General features: G+C 37.9%; 3 long non-coding RNA genes across 3 annotated transcripts; all 3 read right to left on the minus strand.

Moving 5' to 3' along the window:
• Positions 1 to 11,799: 11,799 nt before the first annotated feature.
• Positions 11,800 to 13,231, minus strand: LOC131244558 (uncharacterized). Its single transcript, XR_009170386.1, has 3 exons — positions 13,055 to 13,231; positions 12,835 to 12,907; positions 11,800 to 11,964 (listed from the first exon to the last, which is right to left on the minus strand). It is a non-coding gene; the product is annotated as an uncharacterized LOC131244558 (long non-coding RNA).
• A 1,771-nt stretch (positions 13,232 to 15,002) lies between these two features.
• LOC131244559 (uncharacterized) lies at positions 15,003 to 15,258 on the minus strand. Its single transcript, XR_009170387.1, has 2 exons — positions 15,121 to 15,258; positions 15,003 to 15,035 (listed from the first exon to the last, which is right to left on the minus strand). It is a non-coding gene; the product is annotated as an uncharacterized LOC131244559 (long non-coding RNA).
• A 1,599-nt stretch (positions 15,259 to 16,857) lies between these two features.
• LOC131244560 (uncharacterized) lies at positions 16,858 to 18,578 on the minus strand. Its single transcript, XR_009170388.1, has 3 exons — positions 18,320 to 18,578; positions 17,663 to 17,806; positions 16,858 to 17,582 (listed from the first exon to the last, which is right to left on the minus strand). It is a non-coding gene; the product is annotated as an uncharacterized LOC131244560 (long non-coding RNA).
• Positions 18,579 to 22,332: the final 3,754 nt, after the last annotated feature.

Below are 22,332 nucleotides of genomic sequence, written 5' to 3' on the forward strand. Positions count from 1 at the left end.
TCAATATTCCATTGTATCTTCTATTTTTTTATTCACGTCCATGTAGGTAATAGTATCTAAGGATATTGTATCCTTGATTCAAGTCCTTTTAACTCTCTTTTATAAACTTAAATTGCATATTGAAAAGTATCATACTAACTATACTTATTTGATAAGGGATCTTCCACACCTTATACCCTACTCTTTACCCTTTACGCTTTACATTTTACATATTGGGAAAGCAAAAGAATGGGAGAGAGAGCTTCAGACATCTATAGACCCAGTTCCAGTAGTTGTAGGATGGATGAATTTAAAATTCATTAATACTCCTCTTCTAATCCATCACATTTAAAGGTTTTATTCCTTTTTTAAAATCAGTGCATGTATCACTTTCAAAGCACACCACCTCTTATGCAAATGTGTACCATTAAGCTAGGGGGTGGAATCATCTTAATCTACTCTTTACTCTTCTATTATTATTATTATTATTATTATTTCATTTTTATTATACATATGCATTCATACCTCAACACACCCACATACTCTTGAAGCACTCTCTTCATTTGAACAAGGTACAAAAGGTGAAGCATGGGTTCGGGATGAGGGTTCCAAGATCGATGTTGAGGTTCTTCAATCAGTGAGATTTTTTCATGTAAGCCATATTGGTCTTGTTTCGAGTCTATAAAATAGTTGCATAGGTTGACCCATTTTCTACCTTATGGTGATAGGTATGAACTACTACTCGGCATGAAAAAAAAGGAACTGCAAGTCAGGTTTGTGGTATTACTATTCCTTTATATACACAATTTGGTTTTGATTGCCCCGTATGCATCTGATATGATTTTCGTTTTAGTTAGTCTTTGGAAGTGTTCGAGTTGTCGCTATTGCTACAAGTTTCGTTGGCCGGAGATAAAGATATAATATCGTTATCGCCGACAATATCGTCAATAACCGGAAATGCAGGGAAAAAGGGGCGAAACATGGAGAAAATGGTGGAATTTTTCAGTGAAACTTCAAGACATGCTTAAATACACATATTTACATATTCGGGAATGAAAATTTTACAAAAAGAATGCATTAAATTAGAAGTTTCCATTTAATGGGGGCTAAAAAGCATGCGTTGTCATAAGAAATCACTCAAATAGTAACCAAAAAGAGTTTATATGATACAAATGCAAGCTTACAACAATTAAGACATGTAAAAGTAAATGAATTGAAAAAAATACACATTTCTGTCCATGTTTCATCCCCACATAGAGTGACGAGATGGCTCGTAATCATTGTCCAGATCCCGTGGTAGTTGAGAGTAGTACTGTTGCCCAACATATTGGCAATACTGTTCCCAGGTCATCCTCTGCTCGTACCAATTGAGGAACTCTCTTATGTACCTCTGGTAGTCATCCTCCCCAAACTGTACGAGTACGCTTAGACTTGGAAATTGCATGACATACATCGATGACATTTCTTAAGCAGGGTACTGAGGGAACAGATCCAGTCCAACCCAGACTCGTTGATAGTATTGTTGCCAGTCATACGGGTACCCCAAATATCCTCCTGTTAAAGGGTCATGACTTAAAGAACTATCTTCCGGCTGCCTGTAACCATGGGTAGATGAGCGTGACTGAATGTCAGAGCTGTCATGGCCATACCCGTGATATCCCCCATGAGCATAAGGTGGGACAGAGGTGGATCTCCCCTGATCTGAACTTATGTCCATAGATGACAAGCTACGTGTGAGAGCATCAGCCACAGCACGTCTGACTTTCTTCTTTGAACGACGCTTGAACATATGTGTGGGCTCCGATGCTCTCACCTTGGATGGTGGACGAGATCCATGGTCCATATCTTGAGTGGCATGGTCAAAGCTCTGCTCCTCAGTGAACTAGCTAACAGATCATTGGCTCTGAGCAGTCGTGTATCCCTCACCATTGCTACCACCACCCCCACTAGTACCACCGATACTAGTGTTGGTGCCTTCGTCCCCTCCCTCATCAGTGTTGTCATCGTCGTCATCGTTATCGTCGTCGTCCCCAGGACCAGTGTCGAGTGGGGGTTGAGTCTCATCATCATCATCACTCACTACGACTTGATGATGGGGACGGGGCCGTGAAGATGCTTCTTCACCCTCATTGGAACATGCCGAATTCCTCACCAAAGGATCAAAAGAGTCTGTATCTGCCTTCTGTTCGATTACTACTTGATCGACATCGATACCTAGAGCCGCTGCTCCCTTAACTACCTGTGGAGCAGGGCCTCCCTCCGCATCATCTAAATCAGCTGATTTGACCCACTCATAAAGTGGGTCCTCATCATCATCACCTATTTGTGCCTGTTACCTATAGACAACAGGTCCAGCGGGTCCTAATTTTCCTCCATGTCTTGGTTTACCCGCAACTGCCTCTCTCTTAATTTCATATTGTAGTGACAGTAAACGAGCTTTTATAGCTTCTCATATGTCAGCCTATTCCTCTTGCTAGTGTGTATGAGTGACCATGTGCTCCAATTCCTCTCACACGATGAGGAGGATATAGTCTATGTGAGAATACAGACTGCAAATAACTGCAGTACGGGCGTGTCGGCTCTGTACATCGCCCACCACTCACCTATATATCTGTGAGGAGCTTGTTTTAGTTTGAAGTTTAAATGAAAAATGTAATTACCTAATTATGTTACCATACTCATACAGCATCATCGTTTTCAGTAAATGCTTTTGCTAGTGCGGATGAGAATGTACCCCTCGCATCCCTAAACTGCAACAATTGTAAACACGAATTCACAGGTCATTATTTTTAATCACTCATATTTCTAAAGGCTATAAGGAAGAAAATTTATTGCATTACCTGGTTACCGAATCTGCTTGCGCTGTCAATTCTGGGAACAATCGTTCGAACACCTTGTGGACGACCATCGTTAAATCTTGATTCTCATGAAGCCGACGTTTATAATGAAATTTGGGATTCAGGTAATATGCTAAAACCTAAATATTAGTTACTCAGTTGTATTAACATATAAACAGAAGTGATGCTTAAAGTACTCAGTTATATTAACAAACTTACCGGCTTGGTGGAGTGGATGCTCGAGAGTCTCGGTCGATGAATGATCGATGATACTGATCACCCACTGATACGAACTAGGGATTGCAGTCATTATCCCCTCTCTTATAATTCTCATAAGCTCATACATTGACTCCATCGAAGGCCACATCTCATTATCTACGGCTAGTAGGACCTTGTACATCGGATGCAAGAAGGAAACGACGTTGTGAACTTTATCCCAGAAGGAATTGGAAAGCACTATCTTCAAACGGGTCTTTGCACCCTCAGTCTTCCTCAGATTCCACTCCATGTATTTCTCGGACCTGAACAAATTTCTCAGACCCACGAGGTGCCTGTATAAGCTATCAAGTGCAATGAAGTTCGTGGCGAACCGTGTCATACTTGGTCTAACAATGTCCCCACCACAATAGTCACGCATTGCAGCCAACAACCATGAGTGATTGTATATAAAGTTTGTCACTCTCCTCGCATCCTGGATAGTCTTCTTGACAGAATTCCTCATCCCTATCTCCTCGAGCATTAAATCAATGCAGTGTGTCGCACATGGAGTCTAATAGAGATTGAACTTCTTCATCAATTTCTTCCCCGCCTTAACGAATGCACTGCCATTGTCCGTCATAACTTGGACAACATTGTGGGACCCAACATCTCTAATCACTCCTTTTAGGAGAGCATATATATATTCATGATCTTTTATTCTAGCTGATACATCAATGGATTTGAGGAAAACTGGTTGTCCTCTATAGTACACTATGAAATTGATAATGGACAATTTCATGGGTCCTATCCACCCATCACACATGCATGATTGTCACCTTGTACTGCTTCCAGTTCGACTTGAGTCCACGTACCCAAGCCTACATCTCATCGTGCTCTCGATCGAGGTAGATGCCAAGAATCTCCTGTGGTGTGGGAGGCTTCACGCCAGGCCCAGCACTCTACACCTCCTCAATTATATTTTTGAAATGAGGACTGGCTGCTGCATTTGCTGGTACATGGCTCGAGATGAACCACCTAGAAATAGCGCCACCCACTTTCTCCTTGAGCCCCTTGCTCCACATATTTTTTAATCTTTTTTTATTAACGCTTGCAATGGGTGCATCTGGGACACGAGTGCTTTGTGTGTCTTGTAGGCCATGCCCGCTGCCTCCCTCAAATCGTTTACTGCTCCCACCAGCCTCATGTCGGGACGTCTCAAACAATGGCCTTCTCTCATCAACCCGTCTTCTTTGCTCCCCTTCCTACTTTGAAGCCCAAGACTCATGAATCACTTGTCTAAAATCACTCCTTTCTCGAGCCGTAACATAATCATCGAGGTACGCAATCCTCTCATCGTCGTCATCATCATGCTGATCGATAGCACCTAGGCCCCAACTAGTGCCTCGTAGCTCCTCCCTCATATCCTTTTCCTAATCCTTTTGCTACAGCTTGCGTGACTTCACTTTAGTTAATACTCTTCTCATCTCCTCTCTCACTGGCCTTGTTACACTTGGATAGTCTTTCATATTCTTGTATCCCCCTGCCAAATGTTCCTTTAGCCTAGATACTCCCCCACTCCGTATCACTTGGCCACAATAGTTGCATATGGCCCCATATTTATTCCCCTCCACTGGCCGTCCATGTTTCCACCCAATGTCCCTTGCTTCTCCTTTTCCCGATCCAGACGACATTTTGCTCCCTAGCAGTATACAAATTTACAATAATCGACAAAAAATAAGTGCATCGGCTCGTATTCAGTGTAATAAGCCCAAATCATTTCAAGGGCTAAGATGTTAGATCAAATTAAAATTTCATATAAATTACAATTGAGGAAAGAGTTTATATGTTACATACTGAGTAAACTTTATGGGGCTTATTGTGATTTATACATACAACATGATGGGTCCATGTAAATAAAGGGTGGACATTATCTCCCAACTTGTTCCCTCTGGTGTAGCCCATTTATTTAACTGATCATCATGATTTTTGGGAATTTGATGTATTTATTCTATATCCACATTGTTCATCTATTTTTGTATTTAATTATAGAGTACTTGAAAAAAATAAAATAGATATAGTCTCAGGTGGACAATGCAAAAGGAAACAGTTGTGATTGTATGGTCCACCGTTAAACACTTGTTAGGACCTACCGTAATGTGTCCATAATGTTTATTTTCCATCCAACCCATTGAAAAGGTTACATAAATCTAGATGAAGTGAAAAAACAAATATCAGCTTTATACAAAACTTTTGTGGCCCATAATAAAGTTCAAGTGGACGCCACCATATATAGAAAATAGTGGGGATAGTGACATCCACCGTTCAAAACTTCTTAGGGGCTATAGTAGTTTCCACTTCATCTATCTCTATGTTAACTTATGAATAGGATGGATCTCCAAAATACATCACTGTGGACCCTATGAATGTTTCAACGTTGGGTGTGACGGCTCCCATGGTTTTCTGTGGTGGGTCCACTTGAAATTTAGATCTATCTCATTCTCTTTGTAATGCCATAAAACGATGTCTACAAATGGTTGGATGGTATGGATACAACACATGCATCATGGTGGGGTCCATAGAGCTTGGTGACGTCACTTCAGTAGCCATTTGGCCACTGACCTTGTTAGTATCTAATCCGCGCCTGACTCAGAGTTTAGGCTGTCTAGTGGTCGGTGCTCTGTGGGCCCCACCATGATGTATATGTTTCATTCATTCTGTTCATCCATTTTTACAGACCATTTTAGGGCTTTATACCAAAAATGATAGGAATATAAATCTCAAGTGGACCACACCACAAGAAAATAATAGTGATTGGATATCCATCATTAAAATCCTCTTAAGGACGGATGTACTGTTTATTTGACATCCAATCTGTTGATTAGGTCATACAGATCCAGATGAAGGGAAAAAACTAAGATAAGCTTGATCCAAAACTTTTATGGCCCTCAAAAATTTTTTAATGGTTGAAGTTTATTCAACACTGTTTTCGATAATGTGGTCCACTTGAGTCTGTTATATACCTCAGTTCTAGTATCATTTTATAAAATGATGGAGGAAAATTGATGGACGACATGGATGAAACACATTCATCATGGTGTGGCCCATAGAGCACTAACCACCAGCCATTGGTGGGTGGCAGGGGTCGTAGCTAGTCCGTTTCTTTTGGCTACAGCTCTTGTTAGTAGCCAATCCACCCCAAATCGAATCACGTACTGCGTATGCTCTTATTGTACTGAGTAAACTCAGTTGGGCCCACTGTGAATTTATGTGGTTTATCCACACCTTCCATACGTTTTTCCATCTCATTTTAGGCGTTGAGCCCAAAATTGAAGCTTATACAAATCTCAAGTGGACCATACCACAGGAAACATTAGAAATAATGATTTTCACCATTGAAACCTTTCTATGCCCCAAAGTGATGTTTATTTTTCATCCAAACTGTTCATAAGATCAAACAAACATGGATGGATGGAAAAAAAATATATAATCTTGATCCAAAACTTCTATGGCCCCCAAGAATTTTTCAATGGTATAACTTCAATTCACACTGTTTCCTGTGGTGTGGTCCATTTTAGTCTTGTATATCCTTCAATTTTGATATAAGGCCCTAAAATTATCTTTTAAAATGGATGGACAGATTAGATAAAATACATAAATTACAGTGGACCCCATAGAGTTCACTCAGTGCTGTACTTAGTACGCAAACCGCTTCCATCCATGCCCCTTTCAACAACAGTGCAGGACTCAGATTTCCTTCTTGCGCTGCAAGCTCAGGTGGGGCCCACTATGATGTTTGTGAAAAATCCTCCCCATCCATCCGTTTTGTGAGTTCGTTTTAGGACATGATGCAAAAAACGAACCGTATCTAAAGCTCAAGTGAGCCTAAAACGTGATAATTAAACGTCCACAGTTGAAATATTAGTGGGGCCAAAGAAGTTTTGATTCAGCTAATATTTTTGTTTTGAGGCCATCTCAATAGTAATGACATTATAAATGGTATGGATGGCTTCTAAACATCACTGTTGAACCCTAGGAAGGTTTCAACGGTAGGAATTTCCCTAACCACATTTTCCTATAGTATGGCTCACTTGAGCTTTGGAAACGGATGGGCTACTCCCCTGCCGTGCTTTATGGGCCCCACCACGAGGTATGTGTTTCATCCATGCCGTCCATCTATTTTTATAGATAATTTTATGATATGGAAAAAAAAACTAAGGTATATCCGAATCTCAATTGGACCACATTAGAAGAAATAGTGTTGAATGAACTTTGACGAATCAAAACTTTTTGAGAGCCATAAAGGTTTTGGAACAACCTGATCTTTGTTTTTTCCCTTAATCTAGGTCTGTATGACCTAATTAACAGATTGGATGTCAAATAAACAGTACAGTGGGCCTTAGGAAGATTTAAATGATAAATATCCAATTACTATTATTTTCTTGTGGTGTGGTCCACCTGATATTTTTATCCATCTCGTTTTTGGGATAAAGCCCTAAAATGATCTTTAAAAATGAATGAACGGAGTGGATAATACACATACATCATGGTGGGGCCCACATACATCATGGCTGGACCACACCACAGGAAATAGTTGAATTGCACGTCTACTGTTGAAAAATTCTTAAGGGCTACAGAAGTTTTGGATATACTTAAATTTTGGGCTCATCCCCTTGAATTAGATAGAAAAACGGATGGATGGCTTAGATAGACCACACATACATTCAAAGTGGGCCCAACTGAGTTTAGTCAGTATGATAGGAGCGTACTCCTCAATCCGCACAGGCGTCCATCGGATTTACCTCCCAGGGCGAGAGGTTTTTCGCATTCGCAAGGTGCGAACTCCTCACCGCAAGAGGGATTTTCGCATGGCGAAATCTGATTTCCTGGTGCGAGAGCAATTTTCGCTTGGTGTGAAATCTGATTTCCCAGTGTGAGAGGGATTTTCGCTCGAAGGAAGAAATTAAAAAAACCCTAATGAGGGGAGATGGCAAGAAAAGAGGGGTTTTGCGTACCCATACCAGCTCTGTCGATCAAGAAGCTCCTCTTCCAGCTCCAGTTCCAACTTCCGATTAACTAGGTACGAAAATCACTCTGAAATTTGTTTTCCCGATATTTTTCAGAGAAAAGAGGGGTAGTTAGCTACAGTTTTCTTGTGGGGTTGGTGTCTACAGTCGATATTCCGAAAATATGGGACGAACGCCGATAATATCTCCCGATATTTCGTCGATAATGGAGTACGAAATGGCATATTCCGATAATATCACCCATCTCAAAAAAATCACCAATATTTCGTCGATTTTTCGCCGACAATTAGAAGAGAAATGAATTTAGGGGTTTTCGATGTCGCAGGGCTGGTGACACTGATATAATCGACATTTCACCGATAACTCGAGAAGGGTCTTTGGCTCTTTCATTAGCTGTGTTTATAGAAACCATCTGCCAGTGAGATTCAAATGTTGATACTATAACCTACAGATGTGTGAGATTTCCTAGTAGCTTAATTTAGCACTATTGGGATATGTAAATTAACTTATGAGCAGAATGTTTTGCTCTATGTTGTTTAAATCCTGCAGTTTTCTATTCGGATCCTATGATCTAATTGAAATCTTAGAGGGGGCTAAATTGCCTTTGGGGAGGATGATGAAACGTCTAAAATCCTAGAGAACGAATTAAACGTCTAATGGACAGCCTGGATCTCTTACAATGTGCTATGTTGGAACATAGGCAACATCTGGGTTATGGTGACTCTAGATGGTGGATGCAAGAATGCATTGATTCTACATTTGCATGTGTCTAGATGCCCAATAGAAATGTCATATATATATAGATTTTTGAGGTTGCTTATGCTGTTTCTAATCTGGATGTGTTTGAGTGGTTTTGCTTCTTTGCAGCTGCAGTCATCGAGATGGAAGACGGAACGTCTTCTATTGCCTTCGATTTTTTGGAGAGCACATTGGATTCATGGTCCTTCGAATGAAAAGATCAACTAGGTAAGCCTCTACTCTGTTATATCCTCTTGTGCGTTCAATCCTTTCTCATGCCTCCAATGCAGAATAGAGGAATTATATCCTGCACAGCAGTACAAGACTGTTTCTTGCCGCATGGCCTGTGTTTCGGCAATCCATAACATTGAGCTGATGGCCCCACTTGGAATTGAGACACCCAAGAAATATCCCAGAATGGGTGAATCCTAATTGTTGGATCTTTGGCCCTTTTTTTTTTTGAATGCTGACCCTTGATTTATTTTGTTATTGACTGCCTATTTGTGGACCATGGAATGGATTAAATGGTTAGGATGCCCCAATTTCTATTGGATTTCACATTTAATAAGAAGCAAAATGTTTGTCTGGAACATGATTGGTCCTCACTTTTGAACCAAATATTTCGGCAATTGAAACTTTTTCTGTAATGCATCCAAGCTTGTTTCCATGAGTGGCATGTCTCAAATGGAAGTAGCCTGGATGGTTTTGATTATTAGGTTCTAGGTAAGGGTTTAAAATGGGACTTTGGGTAGTTTATGGCTTAGGTTGGCTTCAGTCAGTTTGGTTTAGGTTTAGTTTGGGTGCTTGGCTAAATTTGTACAACAACAATGGTTGAAACATGGCCATTGCAGGCTACTCACACAAAATAATTGAAAGGATGAGCCATTGTAGGCTTTTTGCAGGTGAAATCTGAACAGTATGACTGGCAACACCACATTTTCCCAATCTTAAGATCCTCTTGACTTCATTTAAAATGTCTTCATGTCCTTCAAATATTCAAAGTTTTACACCCTATGAAACTAATTGTAGCAGCGAAATTGTCTAAAATCTTCTCACATTATATATCGTATAGATATCTTGCTATTCATCAAAAGTAAAAGAAAAAATTGTGGAGGTGCTTCCGATCCTTTCACATTTAACATGCCTCCATAAAAATATGGGTACATGAAGTTTCACATAATTTCTTTCTACGAAAGTTTCATGTTCCAGATTTCTAGTTACTGCCATTGTTCAACAGACATTGTAATCACTTGTCTTCAATCACCTTATGGGTGGAAGCAGTATACTAAATATATGGGTTCATCTTTGTTCCGAATCTTTTGTGAATTTCTATTATTGAAATTCCTATGAGAGAGAGAGAGAGAGAGTAAAAGAACAATAACTATATTCTTGAATCAAAGTACCTATGCTATGCTTAGATGTACACAAGGATGGTTTTGTGCTTCTCTTTTTCATCCTTCTTCAAGGTAACTCAATAAACAAAATTGTTAGTCTTATTCTATTGGCATTTTTTATTTTTTTATTTTTTTATTTTTCATTTTGCATAAATAAACATATGCTAGAATTCTAGATATTACTATTTAAGAAATTTCTCTTTCTGCTGCTTCATCTTTTTCAAAATTGGTGAGGTTGATTGTTTTTTTTTTTTTTTGGATACTTGAAAGTAGAGCTATTGTCTTGCTTATTTTTCTTCAGTTCATATAATTAATTTGAATGGTTTGATTCCTATACAGGAACATAGCACAGCTTGCAACGGTTAAGATCATGAAAGACGGTAATTGGGAGGACCTCCAATTACATGGTAGGTAAAAATAATCCATTTCTTTCACCACTTTATCTAGCTCCCACTATAAGAAGAAGAACCTTTAGCGGTACTTTTAAGCGCTGGTAAAAGCCCAAAAAGCGCCGGTGTTTTCTTTTCGCGGTGCTAGGCAAGCGCCGATAAATGGGGGGTGTCGGTAAAAGTTTTTGTGGTGCTAGTACACTTTTGCGGCGCTTGTCCAAGTGCCCTTAATTGTGTACCTGGTTCCGACGCTCATTCTGTCTTTACCGACGCTTTTGGTAGCACTGGTATCTTTGACAGAAGTGCCAGCATAAATTTAAAAAGCGCCGGTAAAGCACTTTTTTCACCAAAAAGACAGGCGCCAGTAAAAGTCTTTGCATAGATTTGAAATGCTCCAGTAGGCCAATAATATTTTTTATTATATATAATTCAATTGAAAACCCTGCATTTTTTAAAAATTTGAAACATAAAAAATGATACAATACAATTAAAACTGAATATTAAATAAAATTTATATTACTTTATAATAAAAAAATATAACATTTATTACAATAAATTAAAAATGGTCTCGAATAAATAAAAAATAAAATAAAATCCTCTATATGGTCTACCTATAGCACGAGTGGCGTCAAAAGGCTGAAGTGCTTGTAGGCCTAAATTCAGGCACAATTGATTAAAATCCTACACAAGAAGAAATTTAAAAAAAAAAAAAAAAGAGTCAAAAAGTAGTATTCAACAAATTGATGCATAGAAAATAATCAATCATTTGATCCTATCCTTAAAAAGTCAAAAACTATCAAGGCAACAAATGTTGCAACTTGAATTCCATTACATCTATTGGCCCTACATTGATGCATGTGTTTTATCCACACCCGTCCATCCATATGCACCCTTCACAGGTGACATTCAAGTGTACACGTGACCAATATCAGTGGTGAATCTGGTTCATTAATTACAATTCTATGATCTGCTTTAGGTGACATGGATGAAATTGGATGGTATTTAAGATGTGTTGAGAATCTAAGCAAGAATCTTCTACATAATGATCACAATAATAGAAGTAAAGGAACAGATATAGAAAGTTGAGAATCTATTGGCATCTACAACAACTCTCAATTTAATTACACTCTAATATTAAAAAAAAAAAAAAAATCAAAGAAAACCATTCCAAAATATCAAAGCATTACCTCATATATTGTTGGGGTAAATGAAAACCCACGCCTTTCTTTGCATAGATAAAGAAACAAGGTTCAAAAACTGAATCTCCAGACAAACCAATGAAAAAGTGAAAAATTGAGTTGATAAAAACTTGCCTATAATCAAAGGAAGACATGGCCCCATGCTCATGTTCCAACTGCTGCATGGCAGCAAGGTTCTGCCTGATCCTTGCATCAAGTATACAAATCTGCAGGAATTTCAGTTTACTACAACTGAATATCAGAAAAATGAAATGAAGAATATAGAGAAAGTTTCTTCTTCTTCTTTCTTCTTCTTTTCTTTTGCATTGAAGGAATTTCAGTTTAAGCCATGCTTGAATCCAAGGTTACTTCAAACAGGAGGAATTTGAATCCACAAAAATATTGTTTAATTTTCTATATACCTTTTTAAACTCTAGAAATTCAGTTAATTTTACTTATTTTTAGCTAGTGAATGTCTGATCTCAATTTTTCCAAAAACCCATTTTAGGATTCTTTTCCTTATGCTTGGCTGATCAACTGGATTCCATGTTTTAATCCAATCAAAATTGCATGGCACACAACTTGAGTTGAAGAATGTAATATAAAACATGACAGAAAAAAGATCCTAGAATGTATATTTGTTGGAATTTCACTACAGAAAATGGTAGGTTCTAGTAATATTCTCCCATTGAATTAGGTGCGAAATATTCCTTTTCACTATCTGCTTGAAGGTTACCAATTAGATAAAGCAGGGCGTGATTTTAGAAATCTACAAAATCTGCATTTAAAAAAGGAGGAGCCAAGCTAGCATTGCAAGGCCCAGTACATTTTCACATTTTTTTTACTGGAATTTCTATCCAAGCTGTCCCTAAATCATGTGGTTGGAAAAACTTTTAGGAAACAGGTCATCCATGGGCTTAGAATAGGAACAATTCATAAAGAACTCACATTCAACAAAAAAAAAAGCAAAAAAAGAAAAGCCTATAAAATAGTGGCATGGCTCTGGATCATTTGGATTTTATGATTTCGGACATATGGAGTATCCACAGGTATAATAGATGAACGGTTTGGATCTCATACATATATGCCTTACGTACCTGGCATAACTAAGATATTAGCATCTAGCACTGGATACTTGATGATTCATACAACAATGAAGCACTTTGGCATCTACAAAAAACAAAATGACAAGTGGAATTCTGCATATTACTGGTTTGCATTGGAACAAATAACCAACCAAATGGACTATAAAATGAAAATTAAAGAATGAAACACATTGAAAGAATAAATTTTCATTAGTCAGAGGTTAAAACTTACAATTTCCCAAACAATCTTAATTTGAGGCCTTGCCCCGTCTAAAGATGGGCCCCCATGGTTTGAGTTTGGATCAGTACATGTATGCCCATGATTTGAGCCTGACTTGTATTAGGCTAAAGTGTCCTGTTACCTGTTACAAGTATGGCCGGTAGTTGTGAGATATAAACTTTAATTTGATAAGCTTTGTCAAAGAATATAGAATATAAATATCAATTGTTTAAGAAAAAGATGGACAACGATTAGATGGTAAGGTACACCCAATTAGATTTGGTTGGGTTATGGCAAAAGTTGCAGATGATTTTGGAATGAAGGTAATCCAAACAAACAGTTGCCATGCTATAATGTCGGATGGTTGGAATGAAGGTGATCCTAACAGTTCAAGTAAGGAATTAGTACCTCAGCTTTGAAAATTATAATAATCATTGCTGAAAACTATTAATAAATCCATATTAAGTAAATATAAAAATATGGAGTAAAAACAATTAAATGACAAATAGAATTGCAAGGCAGCCCATATCAAATTTTTTGGTGGCACATATTAGAAAACAATGTTACTGTCAGCAATGTGACAAATATCATTCAGATTTTGAGATATTGCAAGAAATACATTTGTGGGCTGAATTTATTTGCGGGCTTGGGAGTTGGCTTAGAGCCAATATACCTTTCAAAAAAAGGATCCAAAGGTTTATGCTGACTCAAATTGATGTTGGCCATGAGATGGTTGAGGAATTAGTTACTTGCATATTGCCAAGGAGAATTGAAAATAAAACCAAGCCACGGATGGAAATGAGAATTAGTGATAACCTGCATATTACCAATGAGAAGTGAAAATAAAACCAAGCCACGGATGGAAATGAGAACCGCAAAGCAAATCTCCCAAACATAAGTACTTGTTTACAGATTTTGGCCAATAGCACTGCAAAGCAGAAATAACCGTCACACATTAGCTCAAAAAGCAAGACATTACAATGCGATATGAATGTCCCTATCAATGCAACTTCCTAGTGAGAGGCAAATGGCAAATCCAGGTAGACAGACAGACTGGAAAACTGTAGTATTGAATGCTATTTACCAAGGTACAATGCTTAACCAAGGAGATAGGGAATTCCCCTAAGTTTTAGAAGATTGGAAGATCCTATACTTTTGATCATTGGATTATACACTCTCGGTTGAATTCGGATACCTACTGCTGAATGCAGAAAAAACACATCTCATTCAGTTGCTAAATCACACTGATTCTTTTGGGGAGCAGGTTATGAGGGTTTGTTATCCTCATTGTATTCATTGCCAATAACAGAAAGCTTACCTGCATTAAAGAAGTAAGGACATTTTACATAGGAACTCACTTTTCGTACAAGTGGCAAATGTAAGTGAGATCTGTACCAACCCTCAAGAAGGTCCCTACCATGGATGGGCCATATCCCAAAATTCACACCCCATTGGACAATCCTACCAGTTGGATTGGGATCATTTGACCTACCTTTTTTTTTTATTATGGAAATGGTTACATCCATAGTGAGGCAGTGAGGCCCTCCCAAACATGAGACATGTTCACATGAGTAAGGTGTTAGAGTAAGGGGCTGCAAGTAAGAAAGCAATACTTCACATTAAAATGCCTGGCAAAATTAAAAATTTTCATCAAGTCCTGAAATATAGCGAATGCTATCTCATATGGATACTGGGTGGGTATTCATAGTTTCATGGCTTATAAGGCTATTCTCATGACATTAAAAATCCTGATAAAGTGCTACAATGTATACAGACTACAGAACTATAGAGATGACGTGTGATATTGGTGATATAATATATACATAACTAAAGAGAAGAAGGGATATATCGGTGATATAATATATATACCTTCTACATCTCTATCCTTTTTCTTTTCCTTCAAAAACTTCCCAGGTGATCCAAGTCAAAGATACAACATAATTTTGGATATTAGATCAAGTATAGAACCATCTACGCTTATAGTAACCATTTCCTGTGTCACAGATCCGAAACAAAATTAGACATGTTGTCCCTCCAAAGATGCACAAGAGCATCATATGTGAGACAAGGACACAAACCTCCAAAAATGGGCAGCCCTGCATTACTCATATGCGATGTGGTAGGCATATCATTGAAAAACCTGTCCACCTGAAATGCATTAAAAAACAACAATTGGAGTAGATATTTACTATTACAATAACATTGAAGAAATGCACGAAAACATAAATTACAGAAAATAAAAGGATTGAAATTTGAAAATGCTCACCAGATCTAACATGTGGGATATATCACACTACTTGTACATTTCATATCGCACTGGTGGGATACAAGATATATTGTGGGATATATCGGCCGATATCATCGATATTTAAAACACTGCCTAGGCTTAGTTCTAGATGTTGCATGATTCAAATATTACGCTGAACGAAACCACATAATTGGTGATTGTCAAATGGACTCTAAACTGAAAATGAAGCAAATTCAAAGAATAAATTTCCATTAGTAAGAGGTTAAAACTTACAACTTCCCAAAGAATCTGAATTTGAGGCCCCGCCCCGCCCCGTCTAAAGATGGCCCAATGATTTGAGTTTGGATCAATACATGTATGCCACATGTAAAGTGAAAGAATCAATGGATATACAAAGGTCTTTGGTGTGGTGGGTCAGGTCAGGTCATTTGAGCGCAACCTATTTACAGTTCAGTGGGTCAGGTCAGGTTGGGATTGTGCTTGGTGAATTTTAAGTTTGGTCTGGCCGCATGGTCATGGATCATGAGTTAGGATTGGGCTAAAATTCTTGGCCCTTTTAGTAAATGGGTTGGGCATGGGCTGACGCTGAACAGGGCCAAACCCAACCCACTATCACTCCTCTAAGGAGGGTAGCAAATGGACCATGCTTGAGCAGTGGCCACCACCAAATCCAGGCATATTTAGGATTATTACAAGTTCACAGAGTGGATTGAGTTTAAGACCTAACTAGTAAATAGCTCACACCCTGACCTGAATTTTACCCATGGTTAAAAGATAAACCTATGCTAAAAAAACATTAAATTACTGATATGCATGTTTCTGGACTCCCAACAAATCCAAACTCGGCCAAAATTTGCAATGCAAATAACTGCACAGCACCATCCCTCCCAACAGGATAATTCTCCAAAATATAATTATGCTGCAACTGGCATGGGAAAAACAAAAATTACCATGAAGTACTGAATTTGAAACAAAGAAGATGAACTTATTACAGGTTTAAGGAATGGATTGATTTTAAGACCTAACTAGTAAATAGCCCATACCCTGACCTAAATTTTACCCATGGCTAAAAGATAAACCTATTGTCAAAAAACATAAAATTATTGATGTGCATGTTTCTAGACTCCCAACAAATCCAAACTCGGCCAAAATTTGCAATGCAAACAATTACATAGTACCATCCCTCCCAACAGGATAATTCCCCAAATATCATCAACCAATATGGGTCTATGCATGTCCAAAAATAATATGCATGTTTTAAAATAGTGAATGATCTTAACAAGATACAAATGTACGGAACCTTAAGAAATTTAATCAAGGACACGAATGATCATGTATGACCAGCTTTACCTGGGATTCTACTTTTTTAATGCTTTTATAATTTTAATTAAAATTCATATATTTTGAAGGAAAATGCTTGTAAATTAATCCACAATAGATTGTATTTGGGCAGTTTATTCCAAAAAAGAAATACCCATTTGGATATCTTATGATCATACGAATATGCAGTTTTTATAAATTTTCACATAACGTGTGTTGAACATTTCATCTGTTTGGGCCATACCATGATCATCATCAGTGTACTGGTGTGACCCACCCAATGAGTGGATAAGTCTGATTTTTATCTATGATGATCACTATGGTCCATCAAACCTTTTGAACAAATCAGATGTTATACATGTATGACACTTAGGCAGAAAAGGATTGGCTATATGTAGAAGTTTATGTACAATCGTTGCATGAGTAGTGGATATTTTTAAAGATAAAATGACTGTAAGTTCCAGAAAAGGATTGGCTATATGTAGAAGTTTGTGACAACATTCAGCTGTGGTGACCAATGACTTCGTACATAAACAGACTTTAATATGCAGTTCTAGCCATGGATTTGTGGCCTCTAAAGGAATGGTGAAGATTAAAAGATAGAGATATCATAGAATGCTCAGTCCAAGAGTTGGCCCACTAAGCTCAGTTTTCAATTTGTACTTGGCATTATTCTGGGTGGCCCATGTACTACGAACAACTCAGATTTGAAGACCTTGTTGTGGTTTATTTATTTGGCCCTGTTGAGTGGTTAAGGATCTTTCCAATAACTGACAACTTCAAAATTTAAAACTGCAGTTCTTTCCATAGAGATTGACACAATTTAACATTCTTAAATGAAAAAAAAAATGAAAATGGAGAAAAGAGAAACCTCAGAAACTGACTCCCTTCCGGATCACTGCCACCTTCCATGGCAAAATCCAAAGCACAAAGTTCATTCCCTTTGGTTCACAAACATCTCCCTCAAAAGATCTGAATAACAAACAGTTACAAATTAGGCTTGACGATTGATAGCCAAATTCTTTTGTGATGCCAAGGCAGATAAAACTCACCAAAGCCTCTCTTCCTTTCGATGCTTCAGATCTAGAAGATTTCTGCCCGAACAGAACCGTCTTGATCCATTTTCCTGGAGATTTCCCCATGCCGCAGCTGCTAAGGCAGAAACCCTAAAACCTCCAAAACCCATAATTCAAGCTCTGCACAAGATACAGACACCAGAAGCAGCTCAAACTCCATTTGAATACAAGCATAAATGCCGCCAGACCATTCCAACACTATTTACCACTTTACCGTCGCATGAGAATAAAATCAGAGGATCTAAAACCCTAACTAGAAAAAAACTAAAAAACAAAAACACAAATCCCACCCAAAATATATAATTAAAAAATTAAAATAAATTTTTTTTTAAAAAAAAACCATAACCTTATAATCATTCAGTGCATTTTGTTCAGAACAATTTCGATCAACCAGATCTCGCTAAAATCCCCTAATCAGAGAGAAAAAAAAACCCCACCAAAATTCACCTCTCCAATGCAGTATTAGAGAATCAAGGAAGACAGAGAGAGTGATGAACGCCGTAATCAAACCATAAACACTAGAAAGAAAGCCAGCAAACAAAACCAAAAACCCTGCCATGATCTTCTAAAAATAAGAGAGAGAGAGAGAGAGAGAGAGAGAGAGAGAGAGATCCTTGGAGATCTGAAGCTTACCATAGGAATGTAGCTCTTTGAAACCCTAATTCGACCATTCCTCGACTCCAAAAACCTGAAAAATCCCTAATTAGGGTTTCAACATAGTAAATCCCTAATTAGGGTTTCAACATTGTAAATCCCTAATTAGGAAATCACTAAGGTTGAAATTGATGAAATCTAGACTCTTACCTGTTTCAGATCTTCATTTAAGCCCTGAAATTAATGGCAGCTCCCGCACGAGAGAGTGAGAGAGTCGGGAGTAGGAAGAAGCTAAGAGTCGCGCACGCGAGAGAGAGAGAGAGTCGGGGGGTAGGAAGAAGCTGAGAGTCAGGAGAGAGAGAGAGAGAGAGAGAGAGAGTCGTCGGGAGAGGGAGAGAGAGAGAGAGACGTCGGGAGAGAGAGAGAGTTGGGAGCGAAATGGAAATCGCGGTTTGTTTTTATTTTTATATAGAAACATCCGTGGCCCACTTTTAAATAGCGCCGGTGCATGATGCACCCAAAGTGCCGGTTTTACACATTTTTTTTTGTAGTGTCCGCTAAATCTTATTATCATTTCAGCTCCCATGTCAATAACTAGCCATACATACATAAGGGCATTGCCAACATCATGGCCACATTTATGCTCAGTTTCCACAAATAATTTACATTATTTGGTTGCAGCAATGATAATCCTCTCAGCCAAATGGAACAAGATTGGATCGTCAAGCTGATCATTTTAACAACCGTCATCTGGCTTTAGAAAGACCAAATTGGGGTGTTCTTAGCAATGGAACTGACCATTTTTTCCATGTTTATTGCATTAAAAGTTGTCTTTCTTTCTTTCTTTTGGATATAAATTCATGTGGAGCTTTTTTTTACTAGTTTGTAATCATCTCTTACCATAAGATTGATATCTGGACCATAAGTATCTATGGAATAACCTGGAACAGTGGCTAATGGCTAAGATTTGTTTTGTAGGTTAGAACTGACTGGTTAGGCTGAGTGCTTCCCTTGAAGAATCACCCAAACAACTGGTTCGTTTCCTTTCCCTTGCAGCAGCAGCGAGTGCTTCACTCGTATAATCGCTAAGATTTCTTTTCTTTCTTCTTCTTCTTCTTCTTCCTTTTTTTTTTTTTCACTTTTGATGAGAAAGGCATAAGTTTTATGGCTATGTATTATCAAAAGCCATAAGTTTTATGGCTACGAAGTTAATCCGTAGCCATACCTTTAAAAGTTATGGCCACGGTATTAGTGGCTATAACCATAGCATATTTAGCTACGGATTTTATCCATAGTGTTTGACCATTTTTCTATTAGTGCAGCAAAATCTGACAATTTAGGGGCATCTAGCAAAATCGCCGGTAAAGCCTTTATTGACGTGACCTTTACCAGCACTTACCTGACCGCAGACAAAGCCTTTACTAGCGGTTTTCTGGGCCTTTACCGTCGGTCAAATTTTCTTGTAGTGTCTCCAGCTCATGTTACCATAAGAGACAGAAAAAAACTAGAAACAAGACTCAAGTTGCCCACACCACGAGAAACAGTGGGTACTGAATGCCCGCCATTGAAATCTTAATGGGGGCATAGAGAAGTTTGGATTAGGCTGATATTTGACTTTTCCCTTCATCCCAATGGGAATGGCCTTATGAACGGGTTACATGACATCTAACCTATAGTTCAGAAACCCGAACTCAATACAATTGGATGTCTTGTCGGGGCTGGTGTTCTGGAAGGCTTAAATGAATCTTAAATTGACTTGATTTGGTATTATACAATATGTAATTGACGAATAATCTTTGTGAATAAATATGTCAATCATTTCATATATAAAATTTATCCTTTAATGAAATTAAAAAAAAAAAAATTCTTTTGGCAAGTAGGTAATGGAATTGTATTCTAAAACATTGATGCATATTTGATTCTTGTTTTCTACACTTTTTTTATAAAAAAAATAAAAAAATTAAAAATTACTAAAACACTCCTAATTGTGTGGCTGACTTGATTCGAGTTGATTCACCTGAGTTTAGAGTCGAATCCGTGAGTTTTAGAAGTATGATGTTGAACATCATGGTGAGCAGCTGAAAGATTTCAATGGCGGACGTTTCCATCCCCATTTATTTTTGGGTTCTCATGTAAAATGATCTTGCGAAACTAATGGATAGAGTAGATTTTACATAGATATCTCAGTAGGATCCATGGGACTTCAAGTTGTAGGAGCTCCCTGTAAGAGTTTCTGGTAAGAGTTGAGGTCAAAAAAAAAAAAAAAAAAAAAAAAAAAAAAAAAGAAGGAAAAACCCTTCACTTAAAGATAGGCTTAAGGCACGTTATGATGTCGTTGTATTTAACGCGCCATGCACATCTTATTGGTGGTTAAATTAGTTTGCAAGAGGGTTACAATAAATCCGCCTTTAGGATTCAATAAGCCTCTTCTCCAAAACAATAGAAATGTAGGCTTTGGCCTTCAAAAAGGAAAAAAGCAGTACCCCAAACACATCTTTGTAACATACATACTTGACTTCTATATTGTTATAGCCTACCAACTGAAAAAATGGTTGCAACTTATTGCCCGAAAATTTTGTTTGCAGTTTACCGCCAAAAAATTCTACATCTATTTAAAAAACCCAAAATGAAAATGAATAAAAAGAAGAAGAATGAGAGAAGATTGTTGGAGTTTTTGTAATTGAAGTTGACCCAAATATGAGTTTTTATGGACCTTCAATGAACACTAAAGAGTCCCCTTCATGAAAAGTTAGATGTCTTTTCATACTTAAATGACCTTTCAAGGTGGTGTCTCTTCATTAATAGATTCCTTCCACCATTAATGGCATCCCTTCACTTTAATTTGAAATTAAAAGATTCTTCATTTACTAGGAGGCATCACCATTCACAAATGAATGGTCACCAATAGTCACCAGAAGCCATAACCATTCTCCTCATCTTCTTTATATACACAGAAAAAAAAAAAAAAAAAAACCAGCAATCCCCCACTATTTTTAAAATAACGAGGTTATGGTATGTAAGGAAAATATGCCTATAAGAGAAGGTGTCTTATCGACTTGAACCTTCACTTAGTATAGAGAAATCAAAGTTGTGTTAGAATTCTTAGTGACGATGGTCTTGAACTAGTTTTCTACATGATACAACCGGACATGTAATACACGTATTTTCAATTGCCACATGTTCTAAAATTATTCCATATTAATTGCCTTATGCTCAATCCTAGATTCATGAGTTCAAGTGAGTGGTCAAAATTATCAAACATCAGGAAGCGACCTCATTTCCAATACTCATATAAGTGAGTTCTTATGAATGCCATATAATAATAACACCCTAGAAATGACTAATTAAGAGTAAAATCACATCATCCTTTTAATCATTAAAAATACCCAATATTGTACATACATTTAAGAATGAGACTCAATGAGAATGTATAGTTCTGCTTTGGTCATTTCTTATTGTTAGGACATAAAAAAAATCCATGGGCAGATTGATGCACCAACGGTGAGGCTGACATATGGAATGCATGGGCAATGCTTAGGCACCTATATGATGTGTTTAGCATAGATGACACTTCTGGAGAAGCATAACAATAGATGAGAATGCAACTATGGAAGTTGACGCGTAGAGTGACATGCAAGTCCCCTAGGCAACACACCGAGAGAGAAAGAACAGCAGACCGAGCTACATGTGAAGGTAACAATAGAGTCACATGGGTGATGTCACGCCCCAGACTCGAAAACTGGGCTCACAAAATTTTCGATCATTGAATCCGGTGCCGACAACCTCCGTAGTACCCCATTCTCAGCTCCCAGCGTCAATACGCCAGATTTCGATCCTGGGATCCTATAAGAAGGATTTTTCAACGTACTTTTGTCTCGTAAGAAGCATAACTACAAGTATACCCAAATCACAAAGGCAACATCATCATCACATATCCACTAATATAAACATTTGAATACAATGCTGGAAGGGAAATACATATGTCAAAATCAAAACTCCAGAAGACGGCTACACACTTCAAGCTCAACGTTGTTGCGACCTAACGCCACCTG

This window comes from Magnolia sinica, chromosome 4, assembly GCF_029962835.1.
Source record: "Magnolia sinica isolate HGM2019 chromosome 4, MsV1, whole genome shotgun sequence".
Classification (NCBI taxonomy): Eukaryota; Viridiplantae; Streptophyta; class Magnoliopsida; order Magnoliales; family Magnoliaceae; genus Magnolia; species Magnolia sinica.